The sequence below is a fragment of the Engraulis encrasicolus genome, chromosome 14 (genome assembly GCF_034702125.1).
Source record: "Engraulis encrasicolus isolate BLACKSEA-1 chromosome 14, IST_EnEncr_1.0, whole genome shotgun sequence".
NCBI lineage: Eukaryota > Metazoa > Chordata > Actinopteri > Clupeiformes > Engraulidae > Engraulis > Engraulis encrasicolus.
Window position 1 is genome coordinate 16,446,200 of NC_085870.1, and position 12,500 is coordinate 16,458,699.

The window sequence follows — 12,500 nt, forward strand, 5'->3', positions numbered from 1 at the left end:
AGGATGAAAAGGAAGAGGATGAGGATAAGGAGGAGGAGGAGGAGGAGGAGGAGGAGGAGGATGGTGGGTTTGGAGTGTGATAGGAGAGGAGAGAGGAAAGGAAGGCAAGGGTGGGGGAAACAAAGGGGAAATTAATGGCAATTACTACATCACAAAACATGACACTGCATCATCCACCCCGGGGTGGGAAGTTGTCGAGGCAGCACCGGCATGTAGTTTCTGCAGAGCTGGAATAATGGAAGCTGGCTGAACAGCTTACTGCAGTGGTTCCCAAACTAGGGGTCGGGGCCCCTAGTCAAGGGCGCCGTAAAGAGTTTTAAAGTGGTGGTGCATTTTTTTCCCTCATTCTTTATTTCTTAACACTGTAACTGCTGCTGCACTCCACTCTTCTGTCTGCAGCTAAAATTGAGAAAGCCTCATTTAGGGAGCCCAAACGTGGGGATGCAAATGCACCACTGCATCCCCCTTTCTGGTCCCTATGACCCTAGTGGGGTCACAGAGGTACTGCAGTGTATTCATAGAAAGAAAAAGTTATTCATAATAACAGGGAATAAAGCACATGGTTAATACCTACCACAATTCTGTAAACTGGTTTGTAACAATACTCTCGGTAACACTTTATAATAAGTACCCCTTTTTGAGCATTAGTTAACCCTTAGTTAAGCCTTATTTTAACATTAGTTAACCCTTAGTGAAGCACAAGTTAGTCATTATGTAAGTATTATTTCTTATTTCTTAATCATTAACTACTACCGTTAGTAAATGGTTTGTGTGTACTGATGTAACTGTTCGCTAAGCAAAGTTAAGCCTTAGTTAAGCCTTATTTTTAACATTAGTTAACCCTTACTGAATCACGAGTTAGGCATTATGTAAGTATTATTTCTCATTTCTTAATCATTAACTTCTACCGTTAGTAAATGGTTTGTGTGTGCTGATGTAACTGTTCGCTAAGCAAAAGTTAAGCCTTAGTTAAGCCTTATTTTAACATTAGTCAACCCTTAGTGAATCACGAGTTAGTCATTATGCATTTTTTTGGTAATGATTCGTTTATGGTGATTGAACTTTCTGATAAGCATTAGTAAACCATCATTAAAATGTCAGATAACCCACCTTTATTTATGAAAAAAACATTATCTCTTTGTTGCCTCCTACAACCTAACCATTACCAAGTACTATTAGGCATGTATGGCAACGGTTTGTAAACTCTTGCTTTAGCATTAGTGAAATCTTAATTAACCCTTTTGTAATGGTTAGTGTGTGATGACTGGTAACATGGCAAACAGTAAGTTGAGGCTCACGTGACTGCCCCTCATGGATGTTTCTGGACATTAACAAATGACTTGATAAGCATTGCTTATGCATTATCAACGATTTATAACCCATTACTTAAGTATATCTGGGGAACTGATCTAAAGTGAAAACCTTCCCATGCTTTACAACACATTAACAAATGACTTGTTAAGCATTGCTTATGCATTATCAAGGATTTACAACCCATTACTTAAGTTTATCTGGGGAACTGATCTAAAGTGAAAGCCTGTTATGGCTTCACAACACATTAACAAATGATTTGATAAGCATTGCTTATGCATTACCAAGGATTTATAACCCATTACTTAAGTATATCTGGGGAACTGATCTAAAGTGAAAACCTGTTAAGGCTTTACAACACATTAACAAATGACTTGATAAGCATTGCTTATGCATTATCAAGAATTTTCAACTCATTACTCACTCATATCTGGGAAACGTTTAAAGTGAAAACCTTTCCATGCTTTCCAAAACATCAACAAATTACTTGATAAGCATTGCTTATGCATTATCAAGGATTTATAACCCATTATTTAAGTATACCTGGGGAACTGATCTAAAGTGAAAACCTGTTAAGGCTTTACAACATATTAACAAATGACTTGATAAGCATTGCTTATGCATTATCAAGGATTTAAAACCCATTACTTAAGTATATCTGGGAACTGATCTAAAGTGAAAACCTGTTCAGGCTTTACAACGAATTAACAAATGACTTGATAAGCATTGCTTATGCATTATCAAGGATTTAAAACCCATTACTTAAGTATATTTGGGGAACTGATCTAAAGTGAAAACCTGTTCAGGCTTTACAACGAATTAACAAATGACTTGATAAGCATTGCTTATGCATTATCAAGAATTTTCAACTCAATACCAACTCATATCTGGCAAACTTTTAAAGTGAAAACCTTTCCATGCTTTCCAAAACATCAACAAATGACTTGATAAGCATTGCTTATGCATTATCAAGGATTTATAACCCATTACTTAAGTATATCTGGGGAACTGATCTAAAGTGAGAACCTGATAAGGCTTTACAACGCATTAACAAATGACTTGATAAGCATTGCTTATGCATTATCAAGGATTTAAACCCCATTACTTAAGTATATCTGGGGAACTGATCTAAAGTGAAAACCTGTTAAGGCTTTACAACGCATTAACAAATGACTTGATAAGCATTGCTTATGCATTATCAAGGACTTACAACTCATTACTAACGCATATCTGGGGAACGTTTTAAGTGAAAATCTTTCCATGCTTTCCAAAACATCAACAAATGACTTGTTGAGCATTGCTTATGCATGGGAGGCAACATCTGAGAGATCTTACTATTCTCATCAAAAATATTTACAAACCACTTACACAATACATTTGAGATGTGAGATGATGTGCTTCATGGTAACGGTGACACAAGACAGACAACTTCAATATCTTTAACTATTTAATTTTTTAAAAGTAACAGTTATCAGCTTAAACAGTAACACAATGAAGAAAGAGAGATGAGGACTAGCAAAACGAAGAGATTAGATGAGGGGAGAGCTTGTGGAGAAGAGAGGTAGGCAAGAGAAGAGATATTTGCATTCATTAATCAAAATTTTCTACAAGGGCCGGTGGCGTTCATGTGTGCTTCGGATGTCAGTGTTTGGTATTTACGTAATTACCACATGAACGCACAATTAGGAACTGTACTGCATTTGAAAGATATTTTCTACTGGCCAGCAGCAGCGAGCCCGTACTTTTGAGCTCAGCCACTTTGCACTGTAGTTCAGGATTTCCCAAAATAGTTTTTATAATAAAAATATATTGAGAGTCTGTAATAGTGATCTAAAGTGAAAGCTGTAGAAACTGCATGATGACTTCTGTTCAGCTATGAAAATACTCCGGGTGTCGGCGGGCGTTATGGGAGAGAGGTGGCCGGGCGTTCACGGCCGCTATGGGAGATAAAGGGTTAAAGGAACTTCTCTGACGATGATGGTCCTTTGTAAAAAGTTTCAGGGGTAAACTGCCTTCATGATGCTACCTGTGAGGAAACAAACAAAAAAAGCACAGTTTTCAATTATGGGCAATATTATTGGACACAAGTCATGTAGAAAGCAATATGCACTAAGAAGCAGGAACTCAGACCGTTATCGACTTTTTCCATATACAGTCCCTTCCAAAGGGTTTGGAACAGAAAGGCGCATGACATTGGAGTACATCTCGTCTTATTATGCCATAGGGTCATTTCACGTGAAATCAGACACTTTGGGACCCGACCGACACCAGTGTTAATTTCGTGACGAAATATTTTCGCCATAATTATCGTTAACGATTGTTTTTCCCCTGACGACAATAAAACGATGACGAAAAAAACAGCATGGGTTTGTACGAAAAATATAACGATATTGATTTATATTTTCGTCAAAAAAATAAAAATGTGACTACAATACCATCAGAGACGAAAACCAATAGGAAGCATTTTTGTTAATATGTCACTGAAACATTGAAAAAGAATTTCCTGATCTTTCGCAAGTCGCGACCCATCTGCTCCGCGTCTCCCTCCCCTCCCTCACACACACAAACACGCAGGCACAGTGACAGGCAGCGTCGGCGCTGCACGCCCGTGACCTTTTTTTAACAGCAGTAGCCTACTTTTCAGGGCAATCCTGGCTGGACAAAAATATGGTTGCCCATTTATCCATGACGAAGAAGTTTATGCAGTCATGAAATAGTGGTGGTGCTGTCTGTCCTAAAGTAGCAAACATCTTTCTCTAACGATGCCTTTTTTTTCTCCACTCCCAGTCGCTTTCATGAACCTGCTACCCGACGGTCGTTGTCTGATCTTTTTTCAATGTTCGCTAATGTTTGTAATTTAAGGGTCTATGCGTTGGTACAAGCCTTCTGATAAGAATCACTTTAGTGCTGATCGCAAAGGATTCGGAAGTGTGGAGTTTTGCGACTTGTTTCAGTCAAGGACACTGAAATAGGAAGTAAACGGCCTTTCCACGCTTTCATATGCGTTTTTCCAATAACATCTTGCGAATGCATGCAACATGGACACAACCATGTCAACGAGAGCGCGTATGCCGTCACAACTTCGAATCAAGCAAATAATATGCAACAGCTTGCAATACGCGCCAACAGGTGCCTGTAGGCTACCCCGCGACGCTCTTGATTACTGGTATACCCACAAGTATTTTTTCATAACGTGCAGTCCCGTTTTTCCCCCGAAGTCGTAAAATATCGACAGAGCTGTATGAGTGTCGCGGCCATGATTTTTTTTACACATTGGACGCACTGGCTTATAAGACACTCTGGCAGTTTTTGACAATATTTCATGATTACAATATGTAATTTTAATCATTGATTTCCCCAAATTGTATTTTAGTTTGACAATTTTATAGAGAAGTGTAGACAAGAGGAAATGAATGTAATATTTTGGTTGACTAAAATTATTTTAGATTTCGTCGACTAAAATTGTATGAATTTTAGTCAGCTAAAACTAGTAAGGCTGTAACGATACACCCAACCCACGATTCGGTTTGTATCACGATATATGACCCACGGTTCGATATGCCTCACGATTTTATTACTTTTTAAGGGAAAAAAAATAAGAAGAAAATAAATTATGGGCTATATTTATATATAGGCCTATGCTTTCTTTTTGCATTTACCTGCCTACATTATTTTTTTAGGTCTACTAAATGATGTTGCAGATATAGGCCTACCACTGCAACCTGTTCCCCAGGTGTTGACATCAAAGCACAACACAGAGAAATAAGGGATATTAGTTCACCAAGGAAAAATAGGCTTATTACAAATAGGCTTAGATCATATCATGCTGAGATGCTGACCATGTGTGAGAGACAGAGATGGAGAGAGAAGGGTCAGGGTTCCAGTATAGGTAGCCTATAACAACTGTCTCACATTGTCAAACATTATCCAATTAATATCCAAACATTAACTGAAAACAACACTGGTAATATTTCGTCAGGAAACATGTTGTATTAAGTTACTTACAGAAATGCAACACTTAATTTTGATGTTTAATATTTTTGTAACTGTTTTGATCGTGCAGCAGCGCGCACGCGCTTATAAAAACAAAACTCGAAATGAACCTCAGTTATGTTCTCAGTATGCAACACGCACGTTGTCTTTTGTTTGGTTTTGTGATTTGACATTTTGAAATGGAGCATGTTTTCGCTAGGCAGGCTTTCAACGTGGGGAGGATATAATGCTGCCTCATATCCACATCGACCTCAACGTTCGCCCGACTTCAGACACTCTTATGAGCGTTTCAAATTTGGGCAGGCGGAGCATCTCGCTCTCTCGCATTATTTCTCTCTCTCCGCTCAACGTCTATCTCCACTCAACATACATCGGCGCATGCATGAATCTAAAACATCTTCACACGTTTGATAAAGCCTTCTTGGTCTGTTGTTCATTTCTGTGCTTTACCTTCCGACGTTTGCCCAAGTTTTTTGTCTCGCGGTCGCGGAGGTTGCTCAGGCAATGAATAACAACCAATGCACGTGCTGCTGGTTGGACGGAACATTTTACAGGAGAGAGGGGTGAATGGAAGTGTTACTCGCTCATGTGCACCCCATTTCTAATTGTCTTTGAGCGCATATACAAGCATTAAGCGCATATGCAAGCATTTGCCTGTATCCTGCTGTTTTCTAGACTGAGGGGTAACAACTTTAAAAGGGCGCATCGCGATTCTGCGAGGAAGGTTCGCGATAGGGATTCGTGGGTCTGCGTACCGCGATCCCTCGGTTCGATGCAATATCGTTACAGCCTTAAAAACTAGACTAAGACAAAAATGATTTAGATGACCAAATTGTGACTAAAACTAAAATTGCATTTTCGTCAAGAGACTAAAACTAAATTAAAAATTCCTCTCAAAATTAACACTGACCGACACAGATTTCAAATCATACTTGCTGTGCCTGTTTAGTAGCAAGGTAGCACCCCAGAACTGCATTTGTGCGAATCTGACAATTGTGCCAATATTAAGGGAGAAACAGACTAGCGAAGGTTTACATATGAGGGTAGGGTATAGTCTACATGTTTCTGACATTGGCTCAGCAACTCACCCTATTGGACCATCCTCCATTCCTGGTTCCATCCCCCTGGGTGCTCGGTGCTGGCTGTGTCAACGTGCATGGGTGGCTACCCAACACTGTTCAAAAACATGATGAGATTTAGATGAGATTTAATATCAGACAAAATATTTATTACATATCACTAAAAGCAAATACTGTGTCAAGCCCTACATAGCCTAAATAAACGAAACAGTGCCAGCATGCATACTTACACTGGGTCTGCGTCAGGGGGCACTTCCAGGAGATCTGGTCAATACTGTGTCACTGGTGTCAACAGTGAGTGGGCTGAACGTTCATCTGTACAATGTAAACAAACATTTAATTATTTCCCATACACCTAAAACAATTACATGTGTATGACATTAGCTCACTAACTCACCCTATTGGGTCATCCTCCACTCCTGGGTCCATCCCCATGTGCCATGGGTGCCCGCTGCTGGCTGTGTCAACATGCATGGGTGGCTGGCTACCCAACACTGTTCAAAAACATGATGATTTAGATGAGATTAAATGTCACAAAAACAATGCCAGCATGTATACTTAGGCCTACACTGGGTCTGCATCAGCGGGCACTTCCACTTATCAAATCAATCTGTCATGAGCCAACAACTGAGAGAGGAAAAAGTCAAGTCACAATTTAGCTTTCATGACAGTAAATTACTACATTAGTGCAAATAAATACATCAGCAGGTTCACAACGCCATTAATTATTTCTGAGGTCAGCCTACTGTAAGAAAGCTTGGGACAAATCATTCATGCAGTCATTTCAGAAGTCAGTAGGCTTAAGCTTACCTCATCTAAACATACAAAAAACAACATGACTCACTACAAAGACCTCAGAAAAGAAACTAACTTACATTTATGGTAGTCCAACACCGTTAGTAATGTGCCAATCTCTTTGCCTACATCTGCAAAGCTACTCAACGTGACACCTCCTCTCAGTTTGTTTACATCTGGCGTCCACCTCTCCCCAATGCAATGAATTAGCTATGCACGATGGGCATGAGATTGTGTATCTTGCAAGCGACAGGGATTCATCTTTCAAATGAGAAAGGACTGTGCAGGCAATTGCATGTATGTTCAGTGAATATCAAAACATTTTAGCAGCCAAACTTACTTGGATGCAACAGCAGCAGCGGCAGCAGCAGGAGTAGGCAGTAGGCAGCAGCAGGCAGGCAGCTCATCGCATGCTCTTCTCGCATTCGCTCCAACTTCTCGTGTCAACTTTGATTAATACTTCCGACACTGTCAACATCCACATGCCAATACGTCCGCGAAAACACCTTGAAATGACGACTCTTCTCCGTTTAGACTTGTAATTGTCCTTCAGCAATATAAACCGTGAACACTGAACAAGACACTACTTCCTCAAAGTTTAATGTGTCCCCTCAAAGAACGTCCCCTGGAAACACTGATCACAAAACAACATCCGGTCGATTAACCACTTCCTGGAATATTTGAATTATCCTCCTTGGAATTATCAGAGACGATGCTAATTAGAATAGAGAATCTTTGGTATTACCCCTGTAATTAAGAGATCAGAGATTTCTAAAACTAGTGAAAAAGAGTTACAAAGTTAATTGTGTTTCCTGCTGGCCATTTTCGGTTGTTTTGACGGAGAGTAATGAATATGACTGAGCTGTATTTTACCGCGATTTCAACGTTGTGTCATTTCAACAGTATTCTGGTCAAGGTAAAATAAAATAATATATATATATATAGGCCTATATTAAAAACGTTTAAAAAAAAAACAAAAAAACAATGTCACTGTTAGTTGTAGGCCTACAGCAGATACCCACACATATGAGGTATCAAAATTATGGTTGAGATGTCTAGTTTTCAAAAAAAAAAAAACTTGGGTTGGACTTTCAGTTATGGTGCTGTTGTTTACAAATTGTGTCAGAGTGAATTCTGAGGGTTAACATTACTTGTCCACCTAAGCAGTTGTATGTCTCTATGCAAGTGGGTGTTTGAGTACTCTATTAGTTGTAGAGAACAATAGGCCTATTGCCATTGAGAGTAAATAGAATGGAGGCCAAAATTCTATTTCATTGTTGAAGCCAAGTTGGAGCCAAGGTTGGACCCAAAAAGACCAAAAAATGGCCAAATCCCATTCATTCCTATGAGAGACATAAAACCCTGTATCTCCCTTAAATGCCACTCCAGGGGGATAATTTTTCGCTCAACTAGTAGGTCCCCTTGCTCTCCAACTTACCAGGGTGGTGATTTTTTGTGGTGATGTTTTGTTTTAGAGAGATATTAAAAGTTAAATTGACCAATGAGCATCAGAACATGGTTTGATTGACCGTTAGAAGTCTTGTTGTTGTCCAATCAGCACCTGCGTTTGGCGTTGCTAAGGTGGAATGTAAGTTGGAATGTTCCCAAATCTGGCTTCAAAGCGTTGAATGGCAAATAGCGTTGATTTGGCGTCCATTCTATTTACTGTCAATGCCTATTGCTTAGCAAATTTTGTTAACTAGCATGCTAACTAGCGATTTCTGCTATTTTGCTCTGTGCTTGCAATGGCTCAAATGGAGGGGAATGTTTTGCGCTTAGTGTAAGCTTAATCTACCTTTTGGCAGTAGCCTACACAAAATTAATGTTTAGACTGTGCTTTTTTATTTGTTTCCTCACAGGTAGCATCATGAAGGCAGTTTACCCTTAAAAAAGGACCATCATCGTCAGAAAAGTTCCTTTAACCCTTTAGCTCCCATAGAGGCCGTGAACGTCCGGCCACCTCTCTCCCATAACGCCCGCCGACACCCGGAGTATTTTCATAGCTGAACAGAAGTCATCATGCAGTTTCTACAGCTTTCACTTTAGATCACTATTACAGACCCTCAATACCTATATTTTTATTATAACAATTATTTTGGGGAGATCCTGAACTACAGTGCAAAGTGGCTGAGCTCAAAAGTAGCCTAGCCTACGGACTCACTGCTGCTGCCCAGTTGAAAATATCTTTTAAATGCAGTACAGTTCCTAATTGTGCGTTCATGTGGTAATTACGTAAATACCAAACACTGACATCCGAAGCACACATGAACGCCACCGGCCCTTGTAGAAAATTTTGATTAACGACTTTACGAGCTGATGACGTACACAACAGCTGGCTCTACTCTCACCATGGCAACCGCTAAGTTGAAATACTCAAAAACCGGCATTCAGTATGTTCAGATAGTCATGGTAAATGACTGTCAGAAAATATTCAGCATTTTTACCTTTTGACTTCCTAATTCATTTGCTTGCTGTAGCTGATGAACAACAGTCTATTATTGTTTTATTAACAAAAAAAATGGCCAGAGTCTCACTCTGGTCCACCATCTTTAAGTTGTAAACAACAACAAAATAGCACATGAACGCAACGCACTTGTAAATACCACTTCACAACTAGATAATATCTACTAGATAAGACTGAATGCACTATATCTCTTCTCTTGCCTCCCTCTCCTCTCCACAAGCTCTCCCCTCATCTAATCTCTTCATTTTGCTAGTCCTCATCTCTCTTTCTTCATTGTGTTACTGTTTAAGCTGATAACTGTTATCTTTTAAAAATTAAATAGTTAAAGATATTGAAGTTGTCTGTCTTGTGTTACCGTTACCATGAAGGACATCATCTCACATCTCAAATGTATTGTGTAAGTGGTTTGTAAATGTTTTGATGAGAATAGTAAGATCTCTCAGATGTTGCCTCCCATGCATAAGCAATGCTCAACAAGTCATTTGTTGATGTTTTGGAAAGCATGGAAAGATTTTCACTTTAAAAGTTCCCCAGATATGCGTTAGTAATGAGTTGTAAGTCCTTGATCATGCATAAGCAATGCTTATCAAGTCATTTGTTAATGCGTTGTAAAGCCTTAACAGGTTTTCACTTTAGATCAGTTCCCCAGATATACTTAAGTAATGGGGTTTAAATCCTTGATAATGCATAAGCAATGCTTATCAAGTCATTTGTTAATGCGTTGTAAAGCCTTATCAGGTTCTCACTTTAGATCAGTTCCCCGGATATACTTAAGTAATGGGTTATAAATCCTTGATAATGCATAAGCAATGCTTATCAAGTCATTTGTTAATGTGTTGTAAAGCCTTAACAGGTTTTCACTTTAGATCAGTTCCCCAGATATACTTAAGTAATGGGTTATAAATCCTTGATAATGCATAAGCAATGCTTATCAAGTCATTTGTTAATGCGTTGTAAAGCCTTATCAGGTTCTCACTTTAGATCAGTTCCCCAGATATACTTAAGTAATGGGTTATAAATCCTTGATAATGCATAAGCAATGCTTATCAAGTCATTTTTTAATGCGTTGTGAAGCCTTAACAGGTTTTCACTTTAGATCAGTTCCCCAGATATACTTAAGTAATGGGTTATAAATCCTTGATAATGCATAAGCAATGCTTATCAAGTCATTTGTTGATGTTTTGGAAAGCATGGAAAGGTTTTCACTTTAAACGTTTCACAGATATGAGTGAGTAATGAGTTGAAAATTCTTGATAATGCATAAGCAATGCTTATCAAGTCATTTGTTAATGTGTTGTGAAGCCATAACAGGCTTTCACTTTAGATCAGTTCCCCAGATATACTTAAGTAATGGGTTGTAAATCCTTGATAATGCATAAGCAATGCTTATCAAATCATTTGTTAATGTGTTGTGAAGCCATAACAGGCTTTCACTTTAGATCAGTTCCCCAGATATACTTAAGTAATGGGTTGTAAATCCTTGATAATGCATAAGCAATGCTTAACAAGTCATTTGTTAATGTGTTGTAAAGCATGGGAAGGTTTTCACTTTAGATCAGTTCCCCAGATATACTTAAGTAATGGGTTATAAATCCTTGATAATGCATAAGCAATGCTTATCAAGTCATTTGTTAATGTCCAGACACATCCATGAGGGGCAGTCACATGAGCCTCAACTTACTGTTTGCCATGTTACCAGTCATCACACACTAACCATTACAAAAGGGTTAATTAAGATTTCACTAATGCTAAAGCAAGAGTTTACAAACTGTTGCCATACATGCCTAATAGTACTTGGTAATGGTTAGGTGGTAGGAGGCAACAAAGAGATAATGTTTTTTTCATAAATAAAGGTGGGTTATCTGACATTTTAATGATGGTTTACTAATGCTTATCAGAAAGTTCAATCACCATAAACAAATCATTACCAAGAAATGCATAATGACTAACTCGTGATTCACTAAGGGTTGACTAATGTTAAAATAAGGCTTAACTAAGGCTTAACTTTTGCTTAGCGAACAGTTACATCAGCACACACAAACCATTTACTAACGGTAGAAGTTAATGATTAAGAAATGAGAAATAATACTTACATAATGACTAACTCGTGATTCAGTAAGGGTTAACTAATGTTAAAAATAAGGCTTAACTAAGGCTTAACTTTGCTTAGCGAACAGTTACATCAGTACACACAAACCATTTACTAACGGTAGTAGTTAATGATTAAGAAATAAGAAATAACACTTACATAATGACTAACTTGTGCTTCACTAAGGGTTAACTAATGTTAAAATAAGGCTTAACTAAGGGTTAACTAATGCTCAAAAAGGGGTACTTATTATAAAGTGTTACCATACTCTCTTATATGGCTAATAAATGAATTTACTTAAAAAAAGATATAAGATATATAAAAAAAGATATATTAACAAATGGTGTTAAGTCCTTAGTTAGTAGGTAGTCCTTAGGAGGAGGAGGAGGATTAGGAGGAGGAGGAGGAGGTGGTGGAGGAGGAGGAGAAGCAGGAGGAGGAATAAGAAGAGGATGAGGAGGAGGATGATAAGGAAGATGAGGAGGAGGAGTAGGAGGGGGGGGGTGAAGAGGAGGAGGAGGATGAGGAGGAAGAGTAGGAGGGGGAGGAAGAATAAGAGGAGGGGGAGGATGAGGATGATGAGAAGGAGGAGGAGGAGGAGGAGGTGGTGGTGGAGGAGGAGGAGAAGCAGGAGGAGGAATAAGAAGAGGATGAGGAGGAGGATGATAAGGAAGATGAGGAGGAGGAGTAGGAGGGGGGGGGTGAAGAGGAGGAGGAGGATGAATATTAGGAAGAGGATGAGGAAGAAGAGTAGGACGGGGAGGAAGAA

At 38.9% G+C, this 12,500-nt stretch overlaps 1 protein-coding gene and 1 long non-coding RNA gene across 3 annotated transcripts in view; both read right to left on the bottom strand.

Annotated features, from left to right (window-relative positions):
* asic1b (acid-sensing (proton-gated) ion channel 1b) overlaps positions 1 to 12,500 on the bottom strand; it is a 467,890-nt gene that overhangs the window by 223,621 nt on the left and 231,769 nt on the right. The window lies entirely within an intron of this gene.
* On the bottom strand, positions 2,790 to 8,015 carry LOC134463138 (uncharacterized). 2 transcript variants are annotated; one of them, XR_010037643.1, is made up of 5 exons: positions 7,519 to 8,015; positions 6,781 to 6,877; positions 6,614 to 6,698; positions 6,393 to 6,478; positions 2,790 to 3,337 (listed from the first exon to the last, which is right to left on the bottom strand). It is a non-coding gene; the product is annotated as an uncharacterized LOC134463138 (long non-coding RNA). The 2 variants fall into 2 exon arrangements; XR_010037644.1 differs by lacking the exon at positions 7,519 to 8,015 and adding an exon at positions 7,259 to 7,331.